Genomic DNA, 17,566 nt, shown 5'->3' on the forward strand with positions numbered 1-17,566 from the left:
GCGCGGTAGCTCAATTGGTAGAGCATCGCACGCGAAATGCGAAGGTTCTGGGTTCGGTTCCCACCTGCGGCAAGTTGTTTATTCATCCACTTTATTTTCCATTGTTTTTCGTTTCTTTATTTCATAGATAAGCACAAGTAATTTCCCCTATGTTATCTTTGGTGTCAGTGTTTGTTGGCTTGTGATATGATTAATAAAAATCGGGCCCCTCGGTTAACCCCCTTTCTTCTCGTTTATTACATAACGAGGGTCTCGAATCCGGCAACATTGATGCCTTCAGGTAGCATATGCGGTTTATAGACCAGTTGCCTTCACCCAAAAAGATCACGTTCTCGTGACGCCTGCGGCAACAAGGACGTTCCACGTCCACCGCCAAGGTCTGTGAGTGCTGGCGCTGGCTAACACTCCCAGGTTTCTACTATAACGCACATAAATACCCAAGAAAGTGGATAGGAAAACGGCGGCATGGTAGCTCAATTGGTAGAGTATCGCACGCGAAATGCGAAGGTTGTGGGTTCGGTTCCCACCTGTGGCAAGTTGTTTTCTCATCCACTTTAATTCCCATTAATTTATCGTTTCTTTATTTCATTCATTAAGCACAAGTAATTTCCCGTATGTTGTCCTTGGTGTCAGTGTTTGTTGGCTTCTTATGATATGACTAGAAAAAATCGGGTCGCTCGGATAGCCCTTTTCTTCTCGTCTATTACATAACGATGGTTTCGAATCCGGCAACATTGATGCCTTCAGGTAGCATATGTGGGTTTATTGAGCAGTTGCCTTCACCCAAAAAGATCACGTTCTCGTGACGCCTGCGGCAATAAGGACGTTCCACGTCCGCCGCTAAGGTCTGTGAGTGGTGGCGCTGGCTAACACTCCAGTTTTCTACTATTGGACACATAACTGCCCAAGAAAGTGGATGGGAAATTGGCGGCGCGGTAGCTGAATCGGTAGAGCATCGCACGCGAAATGCGAAGGTTGTGGGTACGGTTCCCAGCTGCAGCAAGTCGTTTATTCATCCACTTTATTTTCCATTAATTTATCGTTTCTTTATTTCATTTATTAAGCACAAGTAATTTCCCTTATGTTGTCCTTGGTGTCAGTGTTTTTGGCTTCTTAGGTTATGATTAATAAAAATCGGGCTCCTCCTTTCTTCTCGTTTATTACATAACGAGGGTCTCGAATCCGGCAACATTGATGCCTTCAGGTAGCATTTGTGGGTTTATTGACCAGTTGCGTTCACCCAAAACGATCACGTTCTCGTGACGCCTGCGGCAACGAGGACGTTCCAAGTCCGCCGCCAAGGTCTCTGAGTGGTGACACTGGCTAACTCCCAGGTTTCTACTATTGGACACATAAATATCCAAGAAAGTGGATGGGAAAACGGCGGCGCGGTAGCTCAATTGGTAGAGCATCGCACGCGAAATCCGAAGGTTGTGGGTTCGGTTCCCACCTGCGGCAAGTTGTTTATTCATCCACTTTTATTTCCAAAAATTTATCGCTTCTTTATTTCATATATTAAGCACAAGTAATTTCCCCTATGTTGTCCTTGGTGTCAGTGTTTGTTGGCTTCTTGTGATATGATTAATAAAAATCGGGCCCCTCGGTTAACCCCGTTTCTTCTCATTTATTACATGACGAGGGTCTCGAATCCGGCAACATTGATGCCTTCAGGTAGCATATGCGGTTTATTGACCAGTTGCCTTCACCCAAAAAGATCACGTTGTCGTGACGCCTGCGGCAACAAGGACGTTCCACGTCCACCGCCAAGGTCTGGGAGTGGTGGCGCTGGCTAACACTCCCAGGTTTCTACTATAACACACATAAATACCCAAGAAAGTGGATGGGAAAACGGCGGCATGGTAGCTCAATTGGTAGAGTATTCACGCGAAATGCGAAGGTTGTGGGTTCGGTTCCCACCTGTTGCAAGTTGTTTTCTCATCCACTTTAATTCCCATTAATTTATCGTTTCTTTATTTCATTCATTAAGCACAAGTAATTTCCCGTATGTTGTCCTTGGTGTCAGTGTTTGTTGGCTTCTTATGATATGACTAGAAAAAATCGGGTCGCTCGGATAGCCCCCTTTCTTCTCGTTTATTACATAAAAATGGTCTCGAATCCGGCAACATTGATGCCTTCAGGTAGCATATGTGGGTTTATTGAGCAGTTGCGTTCACCCAAAACGATCACGTTCTCGTGACGCCTGCGGCAACGAGGACGTTCCAAGTCCGCCGCCAAGGTCTGTGAGTGGTGGCACTGGCTAACAATCCCCAGGTTTCTACTATAGGACACATAAATACCCAAGAAAGTGGCTGGGAAAACGGCGGCGTGGTAGCTCAATTGGTAGGGCATCGCACGCGAAATGCGAAGGTTGTTGGTTCGGTTCCGACCTGCGGCAAGTTTTTTCATCTACTTTGTTTCGATTAATTTATCGTTTCTATATTTCATTTATTAAGCACAAGTAATTTCCCTTATGTTGTCCTTGGTGTCAGTGTTTTTGGCTTCTTAGGTTATGATTAATAAAAATCGGGCTCCTCGGTTAACCCCCTTTCTTCTCGTTTATTACATAACGAGGGTCTCGAATCCGGCAACATTGATGCCTTCAGGTAGCATATGCGGTTTATTGACCATTTGCCTTCACCCAAAAAGATCACGTTCTTGTGACGCCTGCGGCAACAAGGACGTTCCACGCCCACCGCCAAGGTCTGTGAGTGGTGGCGCTGGCTAACACTCCCAGGTTTCTACTATAACACACATAAATACCCAAGAAAGTGGATGGGAAAACGGCGGCATGGTAGCTCAATTGGTAGAGTATCGCACGCGAAATGCGAAGGTTGTGGGTTCCGTTCCCCCCTGTGGCAAGTTGTTTTCTCATCCACTTTAATTCCCATTAATTTATCGTTTCTTTATTTCATTCATTAAGCACAAGTAATTTCCCGTATGTTGTCCTTGGTGTCAGTGTTTGTTGGCTTCTTATGATATGACTAGAAAAAATCGGGCCCCTCGGTTAAACCCCTTTGTTTTTGTTTATTACATAACGAGGGCCTCGAATCCGGCAACATTGATGCCTTCATGTAGCATATGTGGGTTTATTGACCAGTTGCCTTCACCCGAAACGATCACATTCTCGTGACGCCTGCGGCAACGAGGACGTTCCACGTCCGCCGCCAAGGTCTGTGAGTTGTGGCGCTGGCTAACACTCCAGTTTTCTACTATTGGACACATAACTGCCCAAGAAAGTGGATGGGAAATTGGCGGCGCGGTAGCTCAATCGGTAGAGCATCGCACGCGAAATGCGAAGGTTCTGGGTTCGGTTCGCACCCGCGGCAAGTTGTTTTCTCCTCCACTTTAATTTCCATTAATTTATCGTTTCTTTATTTCATTTAGTAAGCACAAGTAATTTCCCCTATGTTGTCTTTGGTGTCAGTGTTTGTTGGCTTCTTGTGATATGATTAATAAAAATCGGGCCCCTCGGTTAACCTCCTTTCTTCTCATTTATTACATGACGAGGGTCTCGAATCCGGCAACATTGATGCCTTCAGGTAGCATATGCGGTTTATTGACCAGTTGCCTTCACCCAAAAAGATCACGTTCTTGTGACGCCTGCGGCAACAAGGACGTTCCACGCCCACCGCCAAGGTCTGTGAGTGGTGGCGCTGGCTAACACTCCCAGGTTTCTACTATAACACACATAAATACGCAAGAAAGTGGATGGGAAAACGGCGGCATGGTAGCTCAATTGGTAGAGTATCGCACGCGAAATGCGAAGGTTGTGGGTTCGGTTCCCACCTGTGGCAAGTTGTTTTCTCATCCACTTTAATTCCCATTAATTTATCGTTTCTTTATTTCATTCATTAAGCACAAGTAATTTCCCGTATGTTGTCCTTGGTGTCAGTGTTCGTTGGCTTCTTATGATATGACTAGTAAAAATCGGGCCGCTCGGATAGCCCCCTTTCTTCTTATTTATTACATAACGATGGTCTCGAATCCGGCAACATTGATGCCTTCAGGTAGCATATGTGGGTTTATTGAGCAGTTGCCTTCACCCAAAAAGATCACGTTCTCGTGACGCCTGCGACAATAAGGACGTTCCACGTCCGCCGCTAAGGTCTGTGAGTTGTGGCGCTGGCTAACACTCCAGTTTTCTACTATTGGACACATAACTGCCCAAGAAAGTGGATGGGAAATTGGCGGCGCGGTAGCTCAATCGGTAAAGCATCGCACGCGAAATGCGAAGGTTGTGGGTAGGGTTCCCACCTCCGACAAGTAGTTTTTTCATCCACTTATTTTCCCTTAATTTATTGTTTCTTTATTTCATTTATTAGCACAAGTAATTTCCCATATGTTGTCCTTGGTGTCAGTGTTTGTTGGCTTCTTATGATATGACTAGTAAAAATCGGGCCGCTCGGTTAACCCCCTTTCTTCTCGTTTATTACATAACGAGCGTCTCGAATCCGGCAACATTGATGCCTTCAGGTAGCATATGTGGGTTTATTGACCAGTTGGCTTCACCCAAAGCGATCACGTTCTCGTGACGCCTGCGGCAACGAGGACGTTCCACGTCCGCCGCCAAGTTTTGTGAATGGTGGCACTGGCTAACACTCCCAGTTTTCTACTATAGGTCACATAAATATCCAAGAAAGTGGATGGGAAAACGGCGGCGCGGTAGCTCAATTGGTAGAGCATCGCACGCGAAATGCGAAGGTTCTGGGTTCGGTTCCCACCTGCGGCAAGTTGTTTATTCATCCACTTTATTTTGCATTGTTTTTCGTTTCTTTATTTCATAGATAAGCACAAGTAATTTCCGCTATGTTATCTTTGGTGTCAGTGTTTGTTGGCTTGTGATATGATTAATAAAAATCGGGCCCCTCGGTTAACCCCCTTTCTTCTCGTTTATTACATAACGAGGGTCTCGAATCCGGCAACATTGATGCCTTCAGGTAGCATATGCGGTTTATAGACCAGTTGCCTTCACCCAAAAAGATCACGTTCTCGTGACGCCTGCGGCAACAAGGACGTTCCACGTCCACCGCCAAGGTCTGTGAGTGGTGGCGCTGGCTAACACTCCCAGGTTTCTACTATAACGCACATAAATACCCAAGAAAGTGGATAGGAAAACGGCGGCATGGTAGCTCAATTGGTAGAGTATCGCACGCGAAATGCGAAGGTTGTGGGTTCGGTTCCCACCTGTGGCAAGTTGTTTTCTCATCCACTTTATTTCCCATTAATTTATCGTTTCTTTATTTCATTCATTAAGCACAAGTAATTTCCCGTATGTTGTCCTTGGTGTCAGTGTTTGTTGGCTTCTTATGATATGACTAGAAAAAATCGGGCCGCTCGGATAGCCCCCTTTCTTCTCATTTATTACATGACGAGGGTCTCGAATCCGGCAACATTGATGCCTTCAGGTAGCATATGTGGGTTTATTGAGCAGTTGCCTTCACCCAAAAAGATCACGTTCTCGTGACGCCTGCGGCAATAGGGACGTTCCACGTCCACCGCTAAGGTCTGTGAGTGGTGGCGCTGGCTAACACTCCAGTTTTCTACTATTGGACACATAACTGCCCAAGAAAGTGGATGGGAAATTGGCGGCGCGGTAGCTCAATCGGTAGAGCATCGCACGCGAAATGCGAAGGTTGTGGGTACGGTTCCCACCTGCAGCAAGTCGTTTATTCATCCACTTTATTTTCCATTAATTTATCGTTTCTTTATTTCATTTATTAAGCACAAGTAATTTCCCTTATGTTGTCCTTGGTGTCAGTGTTTTTGGCTTCTTAGGTTGTGATTAATAAAAATCGGGCTCCTCCTTTCTTCTCGTTTATTACATAACGAGGGTCTCGAATCCGGCAACATTGATGCCTTCAGGTAGCATTTGTGGGTTTATTGACCAGTTGCGTTCACCCAAAACGATCACGTTCTCGTGACGCCTGCGGCAACGAGGACGTTCCAAGTCCGCCGCCAAGGTCTCTGAGTGGTGACACTGGCTAACTCCCAGGTTTCTACTATTGGACACATAAATATCCAAGAAAGTGGATGGGAAAACGGCGGCGCGGTAGCTCAATTGGTAGAGCATCGCACGCGAAATGCGAAGGTTGTGGGTTCGGTTCCCACCTGCGGCAAGTTGTTTATTCATCCACTTTAATTTCTAAAAATATATCGTTTCTTTATTTCATTTATTAAGCACAAGTAATTTCCCGTAAGATGTCCTTGGTGTCAGTGTTTGTTGGCTTCTTATGATATGACTAGTAAAAATCGGGCCGCTCGGATAGCCCCCTTTCTTCTCATTTATTACATGACGAGGATCTCGAATCCGGCAACATTGATGCCTTCAGGTAGCATATGTGGGTTTATTGAGCAGTTGCCTTCACCCAAAAAGATCACGTTCTCGTGACGCCTGCGGCAACAAGGACGTTCCACGTCCGCCGCCAAGGTCTGTGAGTGGTGGCGCTGGCTAACACTCCAAGGTTTCTACTATAGGACACATAAATACCTAAGAAAGTGGATGGGAAAACGGCGGCGCGGTAGCTCAATTGGTAGAGCATCGCACGCGAAATGCGAAGTTTGTGGGTTCGGTTCCCACCTGCGGCAAGTTGTTTATTCATCCACTTTATTTTACATTATTTTTTCGTTTCTTTATTTCATTTATTAAGCACAAGTAATTTCCCGTAAGATGTCCTTGGTGTCAGTGTTTGTTGGCTTCTTATGATATGACTAGTAAAAATCGGGCCGCTCGGATAGCCCCCTTTCTTCTCATTTATTACATGACGAGTATCTCGAATCCGGCAACATTGATGCCTTCAGGTAGCATATGTGGGTTTATTGAGCAGTTGCCTTCACCCAAAAAGATCACGTTCTCGTGACGCCTGCGGCAACAAGGACGTTCCACGTCCACCGCCAAGATCTGTGAGTGGTGGCGCTGGCTAACTCCCAGGTTTCTACTATTGGACACATAAATATCCAAGAAAGTGGATGGGAAAACGGCGGCGCGGTAGCTCAATTGGTAGAGCATCGCACGCGAAATCCGAAGGTTGTGGGTTCGGTTCCCACCTGCGGCAAGTTGTTTATTCATCCACTTTTATTTCCAAAAATTTATCGCTTCTTTATTTCATATATTAAGCACAAGTAATTTCCCCTATGTTGTCCTTGGTGTCAGTGTTTGTTGGCTTCTTATGATATGACTAGAAAAAATCGGGTCGCTCGGATAGCCCCCTTTCTTCTCGTCTATTACATAACGATGGTCTCGAATCCGGCAACATTGATGCCTTCAGGTAGCATATGTGGGTTTATTGAGCAGTTGCCTTCACCCAAAAAGATCACGTTCTCGTGACGCCTGCGGCAATAAGGACGTTCCAAGTCCGCCGCCAAGGTCTCTGAGTGGTGACACTGGCTAACAATCCCCAGGTTTCTACTATAGGACACATAAATACCCAAGAAAGTGGATGGGAAAACGGCGGCGTGGTAGCTCAATTGGTAGGGCATCGCACGCGAAATGCGAAGGTTGTTGGTTCGGTTCCGACCTGCGGCAAGTTGTTTTTTCATCCACATTATATTTCCATTAATTTATCGTTTCTATATTTCATTTATTAAGCACAAGTAATTTCCCCTATGTTGTCCTTAGTGTCAAGGTTTGTTGGCTTCTTATGATTTGATCAATAAAAATCGGGCCCCTGGGTTAACCCCCTTTCTTCTCGTTTATTACAAAACGAGGGTCTCGAATCCGGCAACATTGATGCCTTCAGTAGCATATGTGGGTTTATTGACCACTTGCCTTCACCCAAAACGATCACATTCTCGTGACGCCTGCGGCAACGAGGACGTTCCACGTCCGCCGCCAAAGTCTGTGAGTGGTGGCGCTGGCTAACACTCCCAGGTTTCTACTATAGGACACATCAATACCCAAGAAAGCGGATGGGGAAACGGTGGCGCGGTAGCTCAATTGGTAGAGCATCGCACGCGAAATGCGAAGGTATTGAGTTCGGTTCCAACCTGCGGCAAGTTGTTTTTTCATCCACTTTATTTTCCATTAATTTATCGTTTCTTTAATTCATTTATTAAGCACAATTAATTTCCGCTATGTTGTCCTTGGTGTCAGTGTTTGTTGGCTTCTTATGATATGATTAATAAAAATCGGGCCCCCCGGTTAACCCCCTTTTTTTTTGTTTATTACATAACGAGGGCCTCGAATCCGGCAACATTGATGCCTTCATGTAGCATATGTGGGTTTATTGACCAGTTGCCTTCACCCGAAACGATCACATTCTCGTGACGCCTGCGGCAACGAGGACGTTCCACGTCCGCCGCCAAGGTCTGTGAGTGGTGGCGCTGGCTAACTCCCAGGTTTCTACTATTGGACACATAAATATCCAAGAAAGTGGATGGGAAAACGGCGGCGCGGTAGCTCAATTGGTAGAGCATCGCACGCGAAATGCGAAGGTTGTGGGTTCGGTTCCCACCTGCGGCAAGTTGTTTATTCATCCACTTTAATTTCTAAAAATATATCGTTTCTTTATTTCATTTATTAAGCACAAGTAATTTCCCGTAAGATGTCCTTGGTGTCAGTGTTTGTTGGCTTCTTATGATATGACTAGTAAAAATCGGGCCGCTCGGATAGCCCCCTTTCTTCTCATTTATTACATGACGAGGATCTCGAATCCGGCAACATTGATGCCTTCAGGTAGCATATGTGGGTTTATTGAGCAGTTGCCTTCACCCAAAAAGATCACGTTCTCGTGACGCCTGCGGCAACAAGGACGTTCCACGTCCGCCGCCAAGGTCTGTGAGTGGTGGCGCTGGCTAACACTCCAAGGTTTCTACTATAGGACACATAAATACCTAAGAAAGTGGATGGGAAAACGGCGGCGCGGTAGCTCAATTGGTAGAGCATCGCACGCGAAATGCGAAGTTTGTGGGTTCGGTTCCCACCTGCGGCAAGTTGTTTATTCATCCACTTTATTTTACATTATTTTTTCGTTTCTTTATTTCATTTATTAAGCACAAGTAATTTCCCGTAAGATGTCCTTGGTGTCAGTGTTTGTTGGCTTCTTATGATATGACTAGTAAAAATCGGGCCGCTCGGATAGCCCCCTTTCTTCTCATTTATTACATGACGAGTATCTCGAATCCGGCAACATTGATGCCTTCAGGTAGCATATGTGGGTTTATTGAGCAGTTGCCTTCACCCAAAAAGATCACGTTCTCGTGACGCCTGCGGCAACAAGGACGTTCCACGTCCACCGCCAAGATCTGTGAGTGGTGGCGCTGGCTAACTCCCAGGTTTCTACTATTGGACACATAAATATCCAAGAAAGTGGATGGGAAAACGGCGGCGCGGTAGCTCAATTGGTAGAGCATCGCACGCGAAATCCGAAGGTTGTGGGTTCGGTTCCCACCTGCGGCAAGTTGTTTATTCATCCACTTTTATTTCCAAAAATTTATCGCTTCTTTATTTCATATATTAAGCACAAGTAATTTCCCCTATGTTGTCCTTGGTGTCAGTGTTTGTTGGCTTCTTATGATATGACTAGAAAAAATCGGGTCGCTCGGATAGCCCCCTTTCTTCTCGTCTATTACATAACGATGGTCTCGAATCCGGCAACATTGATGCCTTCAGGTAGCATATGTGGGTTTATTGAGCAGTTGCCTTCACCCAAAAAGATCACGTTCTCGTGACGCCTGCGGCAATAAGGACGTTCCACGTCCGCCGCTAAGGTCTGTGAGTGGTGGCGCTGGCTAACACTCCAGTTTTCTACTATTGGACACATAACTGCCCAAGAAAGTGGATGGGAAATTGGCGGCGCGGTAGCTGAATCGGTAGAGCATCGCACGCGAAATGCGAAGGTTGTGGGTACGGTTCCCACCTGCAGCAAGTCGTTTATTCATCCACTTTATTTTCCATTAATTTATCGTTTCTTTATTTCATTTATTAAGCACAAGTAATTTCCCTTATGTTGTCCTTGGTGTCAGTGTTTTTGGCTTCTTAGGTTATGATTAATAAAAATCGGGCTCCTCCTTTTTTCTCGTTTATTACATAACGAGGGTCTCGAATCCGGCAACATTGATGCCTTCAGGTAGCATTTGTGGGTTTATTGAGCAGTTGCCTTCACCCAAAAAGATCACATTCTCGTGACGCCTGCGGCAACGAGGACGTTCCACGTCCGCCGCCAAAGTCTGTGAGTGGTGGCGCTGGCTAACAATCCCCAGGTTTCTACTATAGGACACATCAATACCCAAGAAAGCGGATGGGGAAATGGTGGCGCGGTAGCTCAATTGGTAGAGCATCGCACGCGAAATGCGAAGGTATTGAGTTCGGTTCCAACCTGCGGCAAGTTGTTTTTTCATCCACTTTATTTTCCATTAATTTATCGTTTCTTTAATTCATTTATTAAGCACAATTAATTTCCCCTATGTTGTCCTTGGTGTCAGTGTTTGTTGGCTTCTTATGATATGATTAATAAAAATCGGGCCCCCCGGTTAACCCCCTTTCTTTTTGTTTATTACATAACGAGGGCCTCGAATCCGGCAACATTGATGCCTTCATGTAGCATATGTGGGTTTATTGACCAGTTGCCTTCACCCGAAACGATCACATTCTCGTGACGCCTGCGGCAACGAGGACGTTCCACGTCCGCCGCCAAGGTCTGTGAGTGGTGGCGCTGGCTAACTCCCAGGTTTCTACTATTGGACACATAAATATCCAAGAAAGTGGATGGGAAAACGGCGGCGCGGTAGCTCAATTGGTAGAGCATCGCACGCGAAATGCGAAGGTTGTGGGTTCGGTTCCCACCTGTGGCAAGTTGTTTATTCATCCACTTTAATTTCTAAAAATATATCGTTTCTTTATTTCATTTATTAAGCACAAGTAATTTCCCGTAAGATGTCCTTGGTGTCAGTGTTTGTTGGCTTCTTATGATATGACTAGTAAAAATCGGGCCGCTCGGATAGCCCCCTTTCTTCTCATTTATTACATGACGAGGGTCTCGAATCCGGCAACATTGATGCCTTCAGGTAGCATATGCGGTTTATTGACCAGTTGCCTTCACCCAAAAAGATCACGTTGTCGTGACGCCTGCGGCAACAAGGACGTTCCACGTCCACCGCCAAGGTCTGTGAGTGGTGGCGCTGGCTAACACTCCCAGGTTTCTACTATAACACACATAAATACCCAAGAAAGTGGATGGGAAAACGGCGGCATGGTAGCTCAATTGGTAGAGTATCGCACGCGAAATGCGAAGGTTGTGGGTTCCGTTCCCCCCTGTGGCAAGTTGTTTTCTCATCCACTTTAATTCCCATTAATTTATCGTTTCTTTATTTCATTTATTAAGCACAAGTAATTTCCCTTATGTTGTCCTTGGTGTCAGTGTTTTTGGCTTCTTAGGTTATGATTAATAAAAATCGGGCTCCTCGGTTAACCCCCTTTCTTCTCGTTTATTACATAACGAGGGTCTCGAATCCGGCAACATTGATGCCTTCAGGTAGCATATGTGGGTTTATTGAGCAGTTGCGTTCACCCAAAACGATCACGTTCTCGTGACGCCTGCGGCAACGAGGACGTTCCAAGTCCGCCGCCAAGGTCTGTGAGTGGTGGCACTGGCTAACAATCCCCAGGTTTCTACTATAGGACACATAAATATCCAAGAAAGTGGATGGGAAAACGGCGGCGCGGTAGCTCAATTGGTCAAGCATCGCACGCGAAATGCGAAGATTGTGGGCTCGGTTCCCACCTGCGGCAAGTTGTTTTTTCATCCACTTTAATTTCCAATAATTTATCGTTTTTTTAATTCATTTATTAAGCACAATTAATTTCCCCTATGTTGTCTTTGGTGTCAGTGTTTGTTGGCTTCTTGTGATATGATTAATAAAAATCGGGCCCCTCGGTTAACCTCCTTTCTTCTCATTTATTACATGACGAGGGTCTCGAATCCGGCAACATTGATGCCTTCAGGTAGCATATGCGGTTTATTGACCAGTTGCCTTCACCCAAAAAGATCACGTTCTTGTGACGCCTGCGGCAACAAGGACGTTCCACGCCCACCGCCAAGGTCTGTGAGTGGTGGCGCTGGCTAACACTCCCAGGTTTCTACTATAACACACATAAATACCCAAGAAAGTGGATGGGAAAACGGCGGCATGGTAGCTCAATTGGTAGAGTATCGCACGCGAAATGCGAAGGTTGTGGGTTCCGTTCCCCCCTGTGGCAAGTTGTTTTCTCATCCACTTTAATTCCCATTAATTTATCGTTTCTTTATTTCATTCATTAAGCACAAGTAATTTCCCGTATGTTGTCCTTGGTGTCAGTGTTTGTTGGCTTCTTATGATATGACTAGAAAAAATCGGGTCGCTCGGATAGCCCCCTTTCTTCTCGTCTATTACATAACGATGGTCTCGAATCCGGCAACATTGATGCCTTCAGGTAGCATATGTGGGTTTATTGAGCAGTTGCCTTCACCCAAAAAGATCACGTTCTCGTGACGCCTGCGGCAATAAGGACGTTCCACGTCCGCCGCTAAGGTCTGTGAGTGGTGGCGCTGGCTAACACTCCAGTTTTCTACTATTGGACACATAACTGCCCAAGAACGTGGATGGGAAATTTGCGGCGCGGTAGCTCAATCGGTAGAGCATCGCACGCGAAATGCGGAGGTTGTGGGTACGGTTCCCACCTGCGACAAGTAGTTTTTTCATCCACTTATTTTCCCTTAATTTATTGTTTCTTTATTTCATTTATAAGCACAAGTAATTTCCCATATGTTGTCCTTGGTGTCAGTGTTTTTGGCTTCTTAGGTTATGATTAATAAAAATCGGGCTCCTCGGTTAACCCCCTTTCTTCTCGTTTATTACATAACGAGGGTCTCGAATCCGGCAACATTGATGCCTTCAGGTAGCATATGTGGGTTTATTGACCAGTTGCGTTCACCCAAAACGATCACGTTCTCGTGACGCCTGCGGCAACGAGGACGTTCCAAGTCCGCCGCCAAGGTCTGTGAGTGGTGGCACTGGCTAACAATCCCCAGGTTTCTACTATAGGACACATAAATACCCAAGAAAGTGGATGGGAAAACGGCGGCGTGGTAGCTCAATTGGTAGGGCATCGCACGCGAAATGCGAAGGTTGTTGGTTCGGTTCCGACCTTCGGCAAGTTGTTTTTTCATCCACATTATATTTCCATTAATTTATCGTTTCTATATTTCATTTATTAAGCACAAGTAATTTCCCCTATGTTATCCTTAGTGTCAAGGTTTGTTGGCTTCTTATGATATGACTAATAAAAATCGGGCCCCTCGGTTAAACCCCTTTCTTCTCGTTTATTACAAAACGAGGGTCTCGAATCCGGCAACATTGATGCCTTCAGTAGCATATGTGGGTTTATTGACCACTTGCCTTCACCCAAAACGATCACGTTCTCGTGACGCCTGCGGCAATAAGGACGTTCCACGTCCGCCGCTAAGGTCTGTGAGTAGTGGCGCTGGCTAACACTCCAGTTTTCTACTATTGGACACATAACTGCCCAAGAAAGTGGATGGGAAATTGGCGGCGCGGTAGCTCAATCGGTAGAGCATCGCACGCGAAATGCGAAGGTTGTGGGTACGGTTCCCACCTGCGACAAGTAGTTTTTTCATCCACTTATTTTCCCTTAATTTATTGTTTCTTTATTTCATTTAATAGGCACAAGTAATTTCCCATATGTTGTCCTTGGTGTCAGTGTTTGTTGGCTTCTTATGATATGACTAGTAAAAATCGGGCCGCTCTGTTAACCCCCTTTCTTCTCGTTTATTACAAAACGAGGGTCTCGAATCCGGCAACATTGATGCCTTCAGGTAGCATATGTGAGTTTATTGACCAGTTGGCTTCACCCAAAACGATCACGTTCTCGTGACGCCTGCGGCAACGAGGACGTTCCACGTCGGCCGCCAACTTTTGTGAATGGTGGCACTGGCTAACACTCCCAGGTTTCTACTATAGGACACATAAATATCCAAGAAAGTGGATGGGAAAACGGCGGCGCGGTAGTTCAAATGGTAGAGCATCGCACGCGAAATGCGAAGGTTCTGGGTTCGGTTCCCACCTGCGGCAAGTTGTTTATTCATCCACTTTATTTTCCATTATTTTTCGTTTCTTTATTTCATAGATAAGCACAAGTAATTTCCCCTATGTTATCTTTGGTGTCAGTGTTTGTTGGCTTCTTATGATATGACTAGTAAAAATCGGGCCGCTTGCTTAGCCCCCATTCTTCTCGTTTATTACATAACGAGGGTGTCGAATCCGGCAACATTGATGCCTTCAGGTAGCATATGTGGGTTTATTGAGCAGTTGGCTTCACCCAAAACGATCACGGTCTCGTGACGCCTGCGGCAACGAGGACGTTCCACGTCCGCCGCCAAGTTTTGTGAATGGTGGCACTGGCTAACACTCCCAGTTTTCTACTATAGGTCACATAATTATCCAAGAAAGTGGATGGGAAAACGGCGGCGCGGTAGCTCAATTGGTAGAGCATCGCACGCGAAATGCGAAGGTTCTGGGTTCGGTTCCCACCTGCGGCAAGTTGTTTATTCATCCACTTTATTTTCCATTATTTTTCGTTTCTTTATTTCATAGATAAGCACAAGTAATTTCCCCTATGTTATCTTTGGTGTCAGTGTTTGTTGGCTTCTTATGATATGACTAGTAAAAATCGGGCCGCTTGCTTAGCCCCCATTCTTCTCGTTTATTACATAACGAGGGTGTCGAATCCGGCAACATTGATGCCTTCAGGTAGCATATGTGGGTTTATTGAGCAGTTGGCTTCACCCAAAACGATCACGTTCTCGTGACGCCTGCGGCAACGAGGACGTTCCACGTCCGCCGCCAAGTTCTGTGAGTGGTGGCGCTGCCTAACAATCCCAGGTTTCTATTATAACACACATAAATACCCAAGAAAGTGGATGGGAAAACGGCCGCATGGTAGCTCAATTGGTAGAGTATCGCACGCGAAATGCGAAGGTTGTGGGTTCGGTTCCCACCTGTGGCAAGTTCTTTTCTCATCCACTTTAATTCCCATTAATTTATCGTTTCTTTATTTCATTCATTAAGCACAAGTAATTTCCCGTATGTTGTCCTTGGTGTCAGTGTTTGTTGGCTTCTTATGATATGACTAGAAAAAATCGGGTCGCTCGGATAGCCCCCTTTCTTCTCGTTTATTACATAACGATGGTCTCGAATCCGGCAACATTGATGCCTTCAGGTAGCATATGTGGGTTTATTGAGCAATGTAATCCACCCAAAAAGATCACGTTCTCGTGACGCCTGCGGCAACGAGGACGTACCACGTCCGCCGCCAAGTTTTGTGAATGGTGGCACTGGCTAACACTCCCAGTTTTCTACTATAGGTCACATAATTATCCAAGAAAGTGGATGGGAAAACGGCGGCGCGGTAGCTCAATTGGTAGAGCATCGCACGCGAAATGCGAAGGTTCTGGGTTCGGTTCCCACCCGCGGGAAGCTGTTTTCTCCTCCGCTTTAATTTCCATTAATTTATCGTTTCTTTATTTCATAGATAAGCACAAGTAATTTCCCCTATGTTATCTTTGGTGTCAGTGTTTGTTGGCTTGTGATATGATTGATAAAAATCGGGCCCCTCGGTTAACCCCCTTTCTTCTCGTTTATTACATAACGAGGGTCTCGAATCCGGCAAAATTGATGCCTTCAGGTAGCATGTGTGGGTTTATTGACCAGTTGCCTTCACCCAAAAAGATCACGTTCTCGTGACGCCTGCGGCAATAAGGACGTTCCACGTCCGCCGCTAAGGTCTGTGAGTGGTGGCGCTGGCTAACACTCCAGTTTTCTACTATTGGACACATAAATACCCAAGAAAGTGGATGGGAAAACGGCGGCATGGTAGCTCAATTGGTAGAGTATCGCACGCGAAATGCGAAGGTTGTGGGTTCGGTTCCCACCTGTGGCAAGTTCTTTTCTCATCCACTTTAATTCCCATTAATTTATCGTTTCTTTATTTCATTCATTACGCACAAGTAATTTCCCTTATGTTGTCCTTGGTGTCAGTGTTTTTGGCTTCTTAGGTTATGATTAATAAAAATCGGGCTCCTCGGTTAACCCCCTTTCTTCTCGTTTATTACATAACGAGGGTCTCGAATCCGGCAACATTGATGCCTTCAGGTAGCATTTGTGGGTTTATTGACCAGTTGCGTTCACCCAAAACGATCACGTTCTCGTGACGCCTGCGGCAACGAGGACGTTCCAAATCCGCCGCCAAGGTCTGTGAGTGGTGGCACTGGCTAACAATCCCCAGGTTTCTACTATAGGACACATAAATACCCAAGAAAGTGGATGGGAAAACGGCGGCGTGATAGCTCAATTGGTAGGGCATCGCACGCGAAATGCGAAGGTTGTTGGTTCGGTTCCGACCTGCGGCAAGTTGTTTTTTCATCCACATTATATTTCCATTAATTTATCGTTTCTATATTTCATTTATTAAGCACAAGTATATTCCCCTATGTTGTCCTTAGTGTCAAGGTTTGTTGGCTTCCTATGATATGACTAATAAAAATCGGGCCCCTGGGTTAAACCCCTTTCTTCTCGTTTATTACAAAACGAGGGTCTCGAATCCGGCAACATTGATGCCTTCAGTAGCATATGCGGTTTATTGACCAGTTGCCTTCACCCAAAAAGATCACGTTCTCGTGACGCCTGCGGCAACAAGGACGTTCCACGTCCACCGCCAAGGTCTGTGAGTGGTGGCGCTGGCTAACACTCCCAGGTTTCTACTATAACACACATAAATATCCAAGAAAGCGGATGGGAAATTGGCGGCGCGGTAGCTCAATCGGTAGAGCATCGCACGCGAAATGCGAAGGTTGTGGGTACGGTTCTCACCTGCGACAAGTAGTTTTTTCATCCACTTATTTTCCCTTAATTTATTGTTTCTTTATTTCATTTATTAAGCACAAGTAATTTCCCATATGTTGTCCTTGGTGTCAGTGTTTGTTGGCTTCTTATGATATGACTAGTAAAAATCGGGCCGCTCGGTTAACCCCCTTTCTTCTCGTTTATTACATAACGAGGGTCTCGAATCCGGCAACGTTTATGCGTTCAGGTAGCATATGTGGGTTTATTGACCAGTTGGCTTCACCCAAAACGATCACGTTCTCGTGACGGCTGCGGCAACGAGGACGTTCCACGTCCGCCGCCAAGTTTTGTGAATGGTGGCGCTGGCTAACACTCCCAGGTTTCTACTATAGGACACATAAATACCTAAGAAAGTGGATGGGAAAACGGCGGCGCGGTAGATCAATTGGTGGAGCATCGCACGCGAAATGCGAAGTTTGTGGGTACGGTTCCCACCTGCGACAAGTAGTTTTTTCATCCACTTATTTCCCCTTAATTTATTGTTTCTTTATTTCATTTAATAAGCACAAGTAATTTCCCATATGTTGTCCTTGGTGTCAGTGTTTGTTGGCTTCTTATGATATGATTAGTAAAAATCGGGCCGCTCGGTTAACCCCCTTTCTTCTCGTTTATTACATAACGAAGGTTTCGAATCCGGCAACATTGATGCCTTCAGGTAGCATATGTGGGTTTA

This window comes from Dermacentor andersoni, chromosome 7 (assembly GCF_023375885.2).
Source record: "Dermacentor andersoni chromosome 7, qqDerAnde1_hic_scaffold, whole genome shotgun sequence".
In the NCBI taxonomy this organism is placed as follows: domain Eukaryota; kingdom Metazoa; phylum Arthropoda; class Arachnida; order Ixodida; family Ixodidae; genus Dermacentor; species Dermacentor andersoni.